Below are 12,331 nucleotides of genomic sequence, written 5' to 3' on the forward strand. Positions count from 1 at the left end.
TAAAGGTTACTCTCATTTACAGATATTGCAAAATATTGACTATATTCCTTATGTTGTACAATACATCCTTGGTCCTATTTTATACCCAGTAGTGTATACCTTCCACTCCTCTACTCCTTTATTGCTCCTTCTCCCCCAACCAATAACAACAAGTTTGTTCTCTGTATCTGTGCATCTCATTCTTTGTTTTACTAACTAGTTTGCTATATTTTTTAGATTCCACAAATAAGTGATTTCATACAGTGTTTGTCTTTTTCTGACTTCCTTCACTTAGCATAATGTCCTCCAATTCCATTCATGTTGCTACAGATCTCAAAATTGTGTTCTTTTTTATGGCTAAGTAGTATTCCTCTCCCTCCCTCCTTCCTTCCCCTCCGCCACCCACCCCCCTCTCTGTATACACACACCACATCTTCTTTATCCATTCGTCTGTCAATGAACACTTAGATTGCTTCCATATCTTGGCAATTGTACATAATGCTGCTAGGAACATTGGGGTATATCTTTTCAAGTGAGTTCAGTTCAGTTCAGTCACTTAGTCGTGTCCAACATTTTGCGACCCCATGAACCTCAGCATGCCAGGCCTCTCTGTCCATCACCAACTCTCAGAGTCCACCCAAACCCATGTCCATTGAGTCGGTGATGCTATCCAACCGTCTTATCCTCTGTCATCCCCTTCTCCTCCTGCCCTCAATCTTTCCCAGCATCAGGGTCTTTTCCAATGAGTCAGCTCTTCACATCAGGTAGCCAAAGTATTGGAGATTCAGCTTCAACATGAGTCCTTCCAATAAACACCCAGGACTGATCTCCTTCAGGATGGACTGGTTGGATCTCCTTGCAGTCCAAGGGACGCTCAAGAGTCTTATCCAACACCACAGTTCAAAAGCATCAATTCTTCGGTGCTCAGCTCACATCCATACATGACCACTGGAAAAACCATAGTCTTGACTAAGCCAACCTTTGTTGGCAAAGTAATGTCTCTTTTTTAATATGCTGTCTAGGTTGGTCATAACTTTCCTTTCAAGGAGTAAGCGTCTTTTAATTTCATGGCTGCAATCACCATCTGCAGTGATTTTGGAGCCCCCCAAAATAAAGTCAGCCACTGTTTCCACTGTTTCCCCATCTATTTGCCATGAAGTGATGGGACCAGATGCCAAGATCTTCGTTTTCTGAATGTTGAGCTTTAAGCCAGCCTTTTCACTCTCCTGTTTCACTTTCATCAAGAGGCTTTTTAGTTCTTCTTCACTTCACTCAAAATAATCTGAGGTTATTTTGATATTTCTCCCTGAAATCTTGATTCCAGCTTGTGCTTCTTCCAGCCCAACATTTCTCATGATGTACTCTACATATAAGTTAAATAAACAGGGTGACAATATACAGCCTTGACGTACTCCTTTTCCTATTTGGAACCAGTCTGTTGTTCCATGTCCAGTTTTAACTGTTGTTCCCTGACCTGCATACAGGTTTCTCAAGAGGCAGGTCAGGTGGTCTGGTATTCCCATCTCTTTCAGAATTTTCCACAGTTTATTGTGGAAACAGAATTTTCCAGTTTATTGTGATCCACACAGTCAAAGGCTTTGGCATAGTCAATAAAGCAGAAACAGATTTTTTTTGGAATTCTCTTGCTTTTTTGATGATCCAACAGATGTTGGCCATTTGATCTCTGGTTCCTCTGCCTTTTCTAAAACCAGCTTGGACATCTGGAAGTTCATGGTTCACATATTGCTGAAGCCTGGCTTGGAGAATTTTAAACATCACTTTACTAGTGTTGCTGCTGCTGCTGCTGCTAAGTCACTTCAGTCGTGTCTGACCCTGTGCAACCCCATAGACGGCAGCCCACCAGGCTCTCCCGTCCCTGGGATTCTCCAGGCAGGAACACTGGAGTGGGTTGCCATTTCCTTCTCCAATGCATGAAAGTGAAAAGTGAAAGTGAAGTCACTCAGTCGTTAGATAAGTGCAATTGTGCGGTAGTTTGAGCATTCTTTGGCATTGCCTTTCTTTGGGATTGGAATGAAAACTGACCTTTTCCAGTCCTGTGGCCACTGCTGAGTTTTCAAAATTTCAGGTGAGTACTTTGGGTTTTTTAGATATATACCCAGGAGTAGAATTGTTGAATCACATGGTAGTTCTAGTTTTCATTTTGAGAAACTTCTGTTGTTTTCCACAGTGGCTGCATCAGTTTACAGTCCCACCAATGGTATTTGAGGGTTCTCTTTTCTCCACATCTTTACCCGGTATTTGTTGTGTTCTTTTTGATGCTAGCCATTCTGACAGGTATGAGGTGATATTTTATTATTGTTTTGATTAGCATTTACGTGATAGTGATGTTGAGCATTTTTCATATGTCGGTTGGCCATCTGCGTTTCTTCTTTGGAAAAATGTCTATGCAGTTTGTCCAGCCATCTTTTTAAACTGAGTTTTTTAAATGTTAATTTGCTTGCTGCTGCTGTTGCTGATAAGTCACTTCAGTCGTGTCCAACTCTGTGCAACCCCATAGACGGCAGCCCACTAGGCTCCTCTGTCCCTGGGATTCTCCAGGCAAGAATACTGGAGTGGGTTGCCATTTCCTTCTCCAGTGCATGGAAGTGGGAAGTGAAAGTGAAGTCGCTCAGTCGTGCCCGACTCTTAGCGATCCCATGGACTGCAGCCTACCAGTGTCCTCCGTCCATGGAATTTTTCCAGGCGAGAGTACTGGAGTGGGTTGCCATTGCCTTGAGCTGTTTGCAGATGTGAGTGAGATATTAATCCCTTATCAGTCAGATCATTTGCAGATATATTCTTCCATTCAGTAAGTTGTACTTTCAATCTGTTTTGTTGATTGTTTCCTTTGCTGTGCAAAAGTTTTAAAATTTAATTAGGTCTCATTTATTTTTGCTTTCATCGCCTTTAAAAGACAGAGCCAAAAGATATTGCTGCAATTTATGTTAGAGTGCTGTACCCACATTTTCCTCTAAGAGTATCTGGTCCTACATGTAGGTCTTTCATCTATTTTGAGTTTATTTTTGTAAATGGTGTTAGAGAATGTGCTAATTGCATCTTTTACAGCTATTCAGTTTTCCCTGCACCACTTATTGAAGACTGCCTTTTCTCCGTTGTATATTTTTGCCTCCTTTGTTATAGATTAATTGACCATAAGTGCATGGGTTTATTTCTGGGCTAACTATACTGTTCCATTGATCCATTTGTTTTTGTACCAGTATCATACTGTTCTGATTACTATAGCTTTGTCGTATAGTCTGAAGTCAGGTATTCTGATTCCTCTAGGTCTATTCTTTTTCAAGATTGTTTTGACTATTCAGGGTCTTTTGTTTCCATACAGATTAAAAACTGGGCTTCCCTGGTGGAGCTAGTGGTGAAGAACCCACCTGCCACCACATGCCAATGCAGGAGATGTAAGAAATGCGGGTTCAATCCCTGGGTCAGGAAGATCCCCTGGAGAAGGGCATGGCAACCCACTCCAGTATTCTTGCTTGGGAAATCTCAGGGACAGAGGAGTCTGGGGTTGCACAGAGTTGGACATGACTGAAGCGACTTAGCATGCACAAATAAAAAACTAATATAGTTCTTTGAAAAAAGTCTTAGTAAATTTTGATAAAGATTGTATTGAATCTGTAGATTGCATTGGTAGTATGGTACATTTTAGCAATATTGATTCTTCTAATCCTAGAGCATGATATATTTTTCCATCTGTTTGTGTGGTCTTCCTTTTATCAGCATCTTATAGTTTTAGGAGTACAGGTTTTGCCTCCTTAGGTAGGTTTACTCCTAGGTATTACTTTTTGATGCAATGGTAAATGGGATTGTTTCCTTAATTTCTTTCTGATATTTCGTTGTCAGTGTATAGAAATACAACAGATTCCTGTATATTAATTTTACATCCTGCAAATTTACCAAATCCCTTGAGCTCTAGTAGTTTGCTGGTAGCAGCTTTAGGATTTTCTATGCATAGTATCGTGTCATCTGCAAACAGTGATGGTTCTAGTTTTCCTTTTCCCGTTTGGATTTCTTTTCTTTCCTTTACTTCCCTGATTGCTGTGGCTAGGAAGGATTTCCAGAACTATGTTGAATAAAGTGGTGAGAGTGGCATTAGCCCATCTCTGGTAAATTTAAAGTTTACTATTAAAACAATTTTCAGTTAAAGAAAGAAGCCCTTTGCTTTTAAAGAGGAGTGTGAAATCTTTGTTAATCTTTGGATTTTAACCCACAGTTTACATTCAATGTTCTCAGACTTCAGTGAACCTTGAAATTACCGTGGGTGATTACTGAAAATGCAGACTCCTTTGTGATTCCAAAGAGCTTGATTTGATGGTCAGAGGTCAGATTTCTCAGGTTATTTCTGATGCAAGTCTAGTCCTCATTGAGAAACATACCCAAGATAGAGCCCTTACAAAGGTATTAGACATTGATTTTGTCTATTTTCATCATGCATTTTTCATTAAGATCCTCTAACCACAAAGGAGAAAAGAATATATTATCCTATTGACTTATTTTCCTCAATGATGAGTAAACTGTTCATTTTTTATTATTCAAGTCTCACATTAGTTGACATTTTTTGTAAGCAGTTTACTCCTTCAAAATTCTCTGTTTGTGAAAATTAGACTGTTACAACTTGCTGTATTTAAGACTGTGTTAATTGCCTCTGACTACTTTGAACTGATATGCCCCTAACTTCATCCATTGTTTCCTACTGACAATAATCTTCAAACTTTCCATTGATTAGACCATTTTATTATTGTTATTTTATTAAAAAAAAAAAAAAAACTTTCCCACTTCTGGCAATGCCTTTGTAAGTGTATCTCTTTCTATTTCACTTGTTTCAATTCTGCAAGCTCTGTTATTTTCCCTGGACTCTGAGATATTTCCTGAATATAATAAAAACATTATTCAGTTTTACAGATTATAAAAATAAATGGACCTTACTAATTGTCAAACAAAGTGGTGAGAATGGGCTCCTTGTCTTGTTCCTGATCTTAGAGGAAATGCTTTCAGCTTTTCACCATTGAATATGAAATCAGTTGTTTGTTCATCATATACAATCTTTATTATGCTGAGGTATGTTACTTCTATCCCTCTATACCTGGTTTCTGAAGAGTTTATCATAAATGGATGCTCAATTTTATCATAAGATTTCTCTGAATCTGCTGAGATGATCATATGGTTTTTATTCTTCAATGTGAAACAGCATATTAGCAATTGATTTGCATATATTGAAAAATCCTTGCATCCTTAGGATAAATCCCACTTGATCGTGGTGTTTGATCCTTTTGAAGTATTGTTGGATTTGGCTTGCTAGTATTTTGTTGAGGCTTTTTGCATCTATTTCATCAGTGATACTGGCCTGTAATTTTCTATTTTGTGATATCTTTGTCTGGTTTTGATATCAGGGCAATGATAAGTTGCCCTCATAGAATAAGTTCAGAAGTGTTCTTTCCTCTGTAATTTTTTTGGAATAGTTTCAGAAGGATATATGTTAACTCTTCTCTAAATGTTTGGTAGGTAGGATTCACATGTGAAGTTATCTGGTCTTGGACTTAAAAATTTTTTTTAATGTATTTTTTAATTGAAGGATAATTGCTTACAAATTTTGTTTCTTTCTGCCAAACATCAACACGAATCAGCCATAGGTGTACATATGTCCCCTCCCTCTTAACCTCCCTCCCATCTCCCTTCCCATCCCCCTCCCCATCCCACCCCTTGGTCCTGGACTTTTGTTTGTTGGGAGTTGTAAAGCTACTGATTCAATTTCATACTAGTAATTGATCTGTTCATATTTTCTATTTCTTCCTGATTCATTCTTGAGAGGTTGTACCTTTCTAAGAATTTGTCTTGTGAATTTGTACTTTTCTAAGAATTTGTTTATTTCTTCTAGATTGTCCATCTTGTTGATATATTTATTTGTAGTAGTCTCTTTGGCTTCCCTGGCGGATCAGTAGTAAAGAATCTGCCTGCAATGTAGGAGACATGGGTTCCATCCCTAGGTTGGGAAGATCACCCAGAGAAGGAAATGACAACATACTCCAGTATTCTTGTCTGGGAAATCCCATGGACAAAGGAGCCTGATGGCCACAGTCCATGGGGGTCACAAAAGAGTAAGACATGACTTAGTGACTAGACAACAAGAGCAAGTAGTGTTTTATGATCTTTTGTACTTCTCTGGTGTTGATTGTTAAGTTCTCCTTTATTTCTAATTTTATTAATTTGGGTCCTCTTTCTTGATGCATCTGGATGTATTTTTTTATAGACAGTATGGAAAATTTAAAGAATTATGGAAGCTTAATATTTTAGAAAAGGCAGAGGAATCAGAGATCAAATCGCCAACATCCGCTGGATCATTGAAAAAGCAAGAGAGTTCCAAAAAAACATCTATTTCTCTTTTATTAACTATGCCAAAGCCTTTGACTGTGTGGATCACAATAAACTGTGGAAAATTCTGAAAGAGATGGGAATACCAGACCACCTGACCTGCCTCTTGAGAAACCTATATGCAGGTTAGGAAGCAACAGTTAGAACTGGACATGGAACAACAGACTTCTTCCAAATAGGAAAAGGAGTACATCAAGGCTGTGTATTGTCACCCTGCTTACGTACTTATATGCAGAGTACATCATGAGAAATGCTGGGCTGGAAGAAGCACAAGCTGGAATCAAGATTTCAGGGAGAAATATCAATAACCTCAGATAGGCAGATGACACCACCCTTATGGCAGAAAGTGAAGAAGAACTAAAAAGCCTCTTGATGAAAGTGAAAGCGGAGAGTGAAAAAGTTGGCTTAAAGCTCAACATTCAGAAAACGAAGATCATGGCATCTGGTCCCATCACTTCATGGGAAATAGATGGGGAAACAGTGGAAACAGTGTCAGATTTTATTTTTTTGGGCTCCAAAATCACTGAAGATGGTGACTGCAGCCATGAAATTAAAAGACGCTTGCTCCTTGAAAGGAAAGTTATGACCAACCTAGATAGCATATTCAAAAGCAGAGACATTACTTTGCCAACAAAGGTCAATCTAGTCAAGGCTATAGTTTTTCCAGTAGTCATGTATGGATGTGAGAGTTGGACTGTGAAGAAAGCTGAGCACCGAAGAATTGATGCTTTTGAGCTGTGGTGTTGGAGAAGACTCTTGAGAGTCCCTTGGACTGCAAGGAGATCCAACCAGTCCATTCTGAAGGAGATCAGTCCCGGGCGTTCTTTGGAAGAAATGATGCTAAAGCTGAAACTCCAGTACTTTGGCCACCTCATGTGAAGAGTTGACTCATTGGAAAAGACTCTGATGCTGGGAGGGATTGGGGGCAGGAGGAAAGGGGGACGGCAGAGGATGAGATGGCTGGATGGCATCACCGACTCGATGGACGTGAGTTTGAGTGAATTCCGGGAGTTGGTGATGGATAGGGAGGCCTGGCATGCTGTGATTCTTGGGGTCACAAAGAGTCGAACACGACTGAGTGACTGAACTTAACTGAACTGAATATTTTATCAAGTAGAACAAAGTGTTGACATCTGATTACTTTCCTTGTTCATCTCAATGTTGGTAGAAATGTGTGTGAATTTTATGGGAGAATAGACTATTATGAGGTAAGTCTGGAAGCAGAAATCAGTTAAGAATCTATTATAATTATCTGGAATAGGAACACTCATGGTTTAGACTAGGGTGCTGGGTGTAGAAGTATAGAGAACTGAAAGTCTGTCATTTTAAAGGTGGAGCTGATAGTTTGCTGAAAGACCTGTGCATCCCCTCACTGCATATCAACAAAAAGTGCTCTGAGGTTTTGGCTTAAGCAAGTGGAAGATTGGACTTGCTGTTAAGATAGGGAGACCTGGGAATGGAGTCATTTTATACCAGACATTAGGAGTTTTACTTGACAGTATTAAGTTTAGTATGCCAATTAGACCTCCCAGAGGAGATTGAAAGTGAACAGCTGGGTACAGAAGTCTGAAGTGCAAGAGAAAGGACTAGGTTTGATAGTGTCTCACCATTTGGCACAATGCCTCACAGCTTTAGCAGGTGCTTCATAACCATTTATTTGGAGAACTCTGATATGATTGTTTTTTGAAATGATTGGCAATAGCCACATGTAATTTCACTAGAGTTGAACTTTTTGTATACAGTGAAGAATTTCCATATTTCTTTGTTTGTAGGTCATTGGACTGGTTTCTTGACAACAGGGAGAAGTTGTCAGTGGAGATAAGAAATGCAATGTTTTTCAGGTCTACTCTCCTTCCACTTTTCTGTCTATTCATTCTGCTTATTTTTGAGAGTTTGATGTTGAAACTCCATGTAAAATTTTTAATTAATCTACTTAAAAATAATTGTAATGTATAGTAGAACTATATGTAACTTTGTTCTGTATTTTCCAACTCTCCTGTAAATGTGTACTTTATACTTTCATACTTTAAAAAATAAAAAAATTAAAAAGAATGAGAGAGTAGCTTTGGAGGATAAAAGTATAACCATATTATGTATGTAATGATATAATCATATTATAAACGTTTCATGAACTGGAAACATTTCAAGGAAAACAAGATTTAGTATTGTATTTTTAATTTTTATTTTTCTCAGTGTATTTTCTACAACTTATACAAATAAGTAGGAAATCTGAGTAAGATAATGATCAGGAAATAACTGAGAATGGTCCAATACTTAATTATTCTTGAAAATGAAGTGAAAGTGTTAGTCACTCAATTGTGTCTGACCCTTTGTGAGCCCATAATCTGTCCATAGAATTCTCCAGGCAAGAATACTGGAGTGGGTAGCCATTCCCTTCTCCAGGGGATCTTCCTGACCCAGGGATTGAACCTGGGTCTCCTGCATTGCAGGCAGATTCTTTACCATCTGACCTACCAGAGAAGCTGTATGACCATTTGGATTTCTCAAGGTCAAACTGCTTTGTTAATCATTTTTTTTTTAATCCTCCATACTTATTAGAGGGATAGGCTATTACAGGACGTTCACGGATGTGGCTGTTGAATTGAGCTGCATGTGTTTAGAGAAAATGTGCAGGATGTAAGCAGAAAACAAGCATGATTGGGGGAGGATCACAGAAGACTAGAGAAGGTGAGCACTTGGTTTTCAGTTGGGTCCTCATGAGATTGACTTTCTGATTGGCTCTGTAACATTTGATAAATTGACTCCTGCGATTTGTTTTTTTTGCAAAATTACCAATGTTGTGGAGTTGTAAGGAGAAAATGAGCGTGTTTGGAAGTGTCAGGTTTATTGTGTACAGAGTTTTGAACACTCATCATGAGTGTATGAGAAATCCTTGCAGTTTCAGTGCTACTAGTAGCCTAAAGCAATTCTGAACCTGGAGACAGTGGGAACAGGGTGCAGTTCCAGGAGTCAGCAAATGACAAAAGGCCCCTCTACAATATGGTCTGTACTGCATGACTCTTCCTGCCTTATGACAACCATGGCTGGTTGGGATGGATCGTCCAAAAGAGAATTTTATCTTTCCACCTCCCATAAAGTCCTAGTGATTATGGTTGGCCTGTATGATTATCCTCATTTTAGAGAGCAGAGAGCATAAAAAATGGAGACCTGGGGTGTTAAATGAAGTAGGGTCACAGCTAAAATAAACAGTAAAATTATGACTCAATTTCTTGCTTGTTTGTATGTAGCCTTTGAAAGCAATGGATTTAAGAACACAATTTAGAATACAATGAGTCGTGGATTCATTCTGGTGCGGCAACCTGAGTAAAATGAAGTTGTGGGGAAATTTTACTGAGTTTGGAGATCAGCTGGGAGTCAGTTCTATCTAAATACAGAGGATTGCAGATAGGTTGAAGGGAGATTTTGAGAGGCCTATATTTGCATGTATAAAAGGACTGCTTTATACATGACTGTGGAGGGGGTGGGATTTTGGAACTGCGTAAGGCATGACTTCCATGATCACATGTGTAGCCTTGGGAAAGATGACTTTTATTTTTTGTCTTACTCAAGGCCAGGAGGAAAGTCAGTGATAATGCTTAGCCTTAACTGCAAAATCATCTCCTACATTAAGGAAATACATTGTAGAATTTAGCCAGATAAGTAAATTTGGTAAAATACTATTCTCTTCAGAACTGGTTCCAGAACACAAATGCCCAGCTACCACCTAGAGAGTCACAGAATGTTTGCTGCAATTAAACTGTGTGAGTTCCTTGTCCAAGGTCATTCACATTTAAGCCTCCAGGATCCCCAGGTAGAATCTCCCAACTACATCACTTAACAGACCTTCTGTTCCACCCAGGAGGCTCTGCTGGGGAGAACTGGCTGTCCTTCTCTGGAGACACAGGGAATTCCCAGTCAACAGAATGGCTTAGGTGACCCTGGTCCCAGGCATTGAAAAGGAGCCATGCTGTGCTTTGGAGTATCAAGGTGACATGGGAAGTAAACTTGGTTCTGCCTAGCCAGTTGCCAGCTACAAATTGGTATCTTTCTTTTTTTAAGATTTTTATTAAAGTATCGTTGCTTTACACTACTGTGTCAATTTCTGCTGTACAGCAAAGTGAATCAGCCACATATACGTCCTCTTGTTTTTGGATTTCCTTCCAATTTAGGTCACCACAGAGCACTGAGTAGAGTTCCCTGTGCTGTGCAGTAGTTTCTCATTAGTTATCTCCATCCCCCTAAGTCTTCCGAGCATGTTTTGAGAGGGGCCGGCCTGAGAGAGGGGAAAGCCAGCATACAAGGCCCTTCATTCTGCACCATGTTTGTGGCGTTCAGGGAGAGGCAGCAGCAACAGGAACAGAAGGCCTGTTGTCATTACTCAGTATCTCAAGGACAGCAGCAGAATGGTTGCTTATGTTCTCTATAGCAGCCTCAGTTACCAAGAGAAACTGCAGTTCCAGGATCAGCTTCTAATGCATCTGAATCATGGGGATTTAGGCTGGCAGATGCCCACTCTTCAGTCACATTGGCTGGGTGGGTGTTCTCAAACTAATGGAGAGCCTGTCTGTTCTCAACTTAAGCATGTACCTCAGCAAATAGTGGTCAGGTCACTGCCAGTGCCTCTTGAGCAAGATATACAGCAAGGAGCTGCAGAACAACCAAATTCCCAAATGCAGTAGGTTTGTGATGCAGGGTCTACAAAGGTCCGCTGCTGGGACCAAGAATGTGGTTCCAGTGGACCTAGAGAGTGTCATACTGAGTGAAGTAAGTCAGAGGAGGAGCAATATCATATGACATCCCTTGTATGTGGAATCTAAAAAGAAATGATACACATGAACTTATTACCAAACAGAAACAAACTCACAGACTAAGAACACATTTATGTTTGTCAGTGGGGAAGGATGAGGGAAAAGGATGGTTAGGGAGTTTGGAATTGACCTGTACACAGTTATATTTAAAATGGATAACCAACAAGGACCTACTTGTATAGCACAGGGAACTCTATTCAATGTTACGTGGCAGCCTGGATGGGAGGGGAGTTTGGGGGAGGATGGATACATGTAAATATATGGATAAGTCCTTTTGCTGTTCACCTGAAACTATCACAACATTATTAATTGGCATGGCAAATAGGTGGGGAAACAATGGAAGCAGTGACAGATTTTATTTTCTTGGACTTCAAAATCACTGCAAATGGTGACTGCAGCCATGAAATTAAAAAATGCTTGCTCTTTGGAAGGAAATTTATGACCAACCTAGACAGCATATCAAAAACCAGAGACATTACTTTGCCAACAAAGGTCTGTCTAGTCAAGGCTATGGTTTTTCCAGTGGTCATGTACGGGTGTGAGAGTTGGACTATAAAGAAAGCTGAGCGCCTAAGAATTGATGCTTTTGAACTGTGGTGTTGGAGGAGACTCTTGAGAGTCCCTTGAACTGCAAGGGGATCAAACTAGTCCATTCTAAAGGAAATCAGTCCTGAACATTCATTGGAAGGACTGATGTTGAAGCTGAAACTCCAATACTTTGGCCACCTGATGCAAAGAGCTGACCCATTTGAAAAGACCCTGATGCTGGGAAAGATTGAGGGCAGGAGGAGAAAGGGACGACAGAGGGTGAGATGGTTTGATGGCATCACCGACTAAATGGACATGAGTTTGGGTAAGCTCTGGGAATTGTTGATGGACAGGGAGGCCTGGCATGCTATGGTCCATGGGGTTGCAAAGAGTCAGACACAACTGAGTGACTGAACTGAATTGAACTGAACTGATGCTGGGAAAGATTGAAGGCAGGAGAAGGGGACGACAGAGGATGAGATGGTTGAATGGCATCACAGACTCAATAGGTATGAGTCTGAGCAAGCTCCAGGAGATGGTGAGGGATAGGGAAACCTGGCGTGCTGCAGTCCATGGGGTCACAAAGAGTCAGACATGACTGAGTGACTGAACAACTCCAATATGAAATAAAA

The sequence above is a fragment of the Bos taurus genome, chromosome 28 (genome assembly GCF_002263795.3).
Source record: "Bos taurus isolate L1 Dominette 01449 registration number 42190680 breed Hereford chromosome 28, ARS-UCD2.0, whole genome shotgun sequence".
Taxonomy (NCBI): Eukaryota; Metazoa; Chordata; class Mammalia; order Artiodactyla; family Bovidae; genus Bos; species Bos taurus.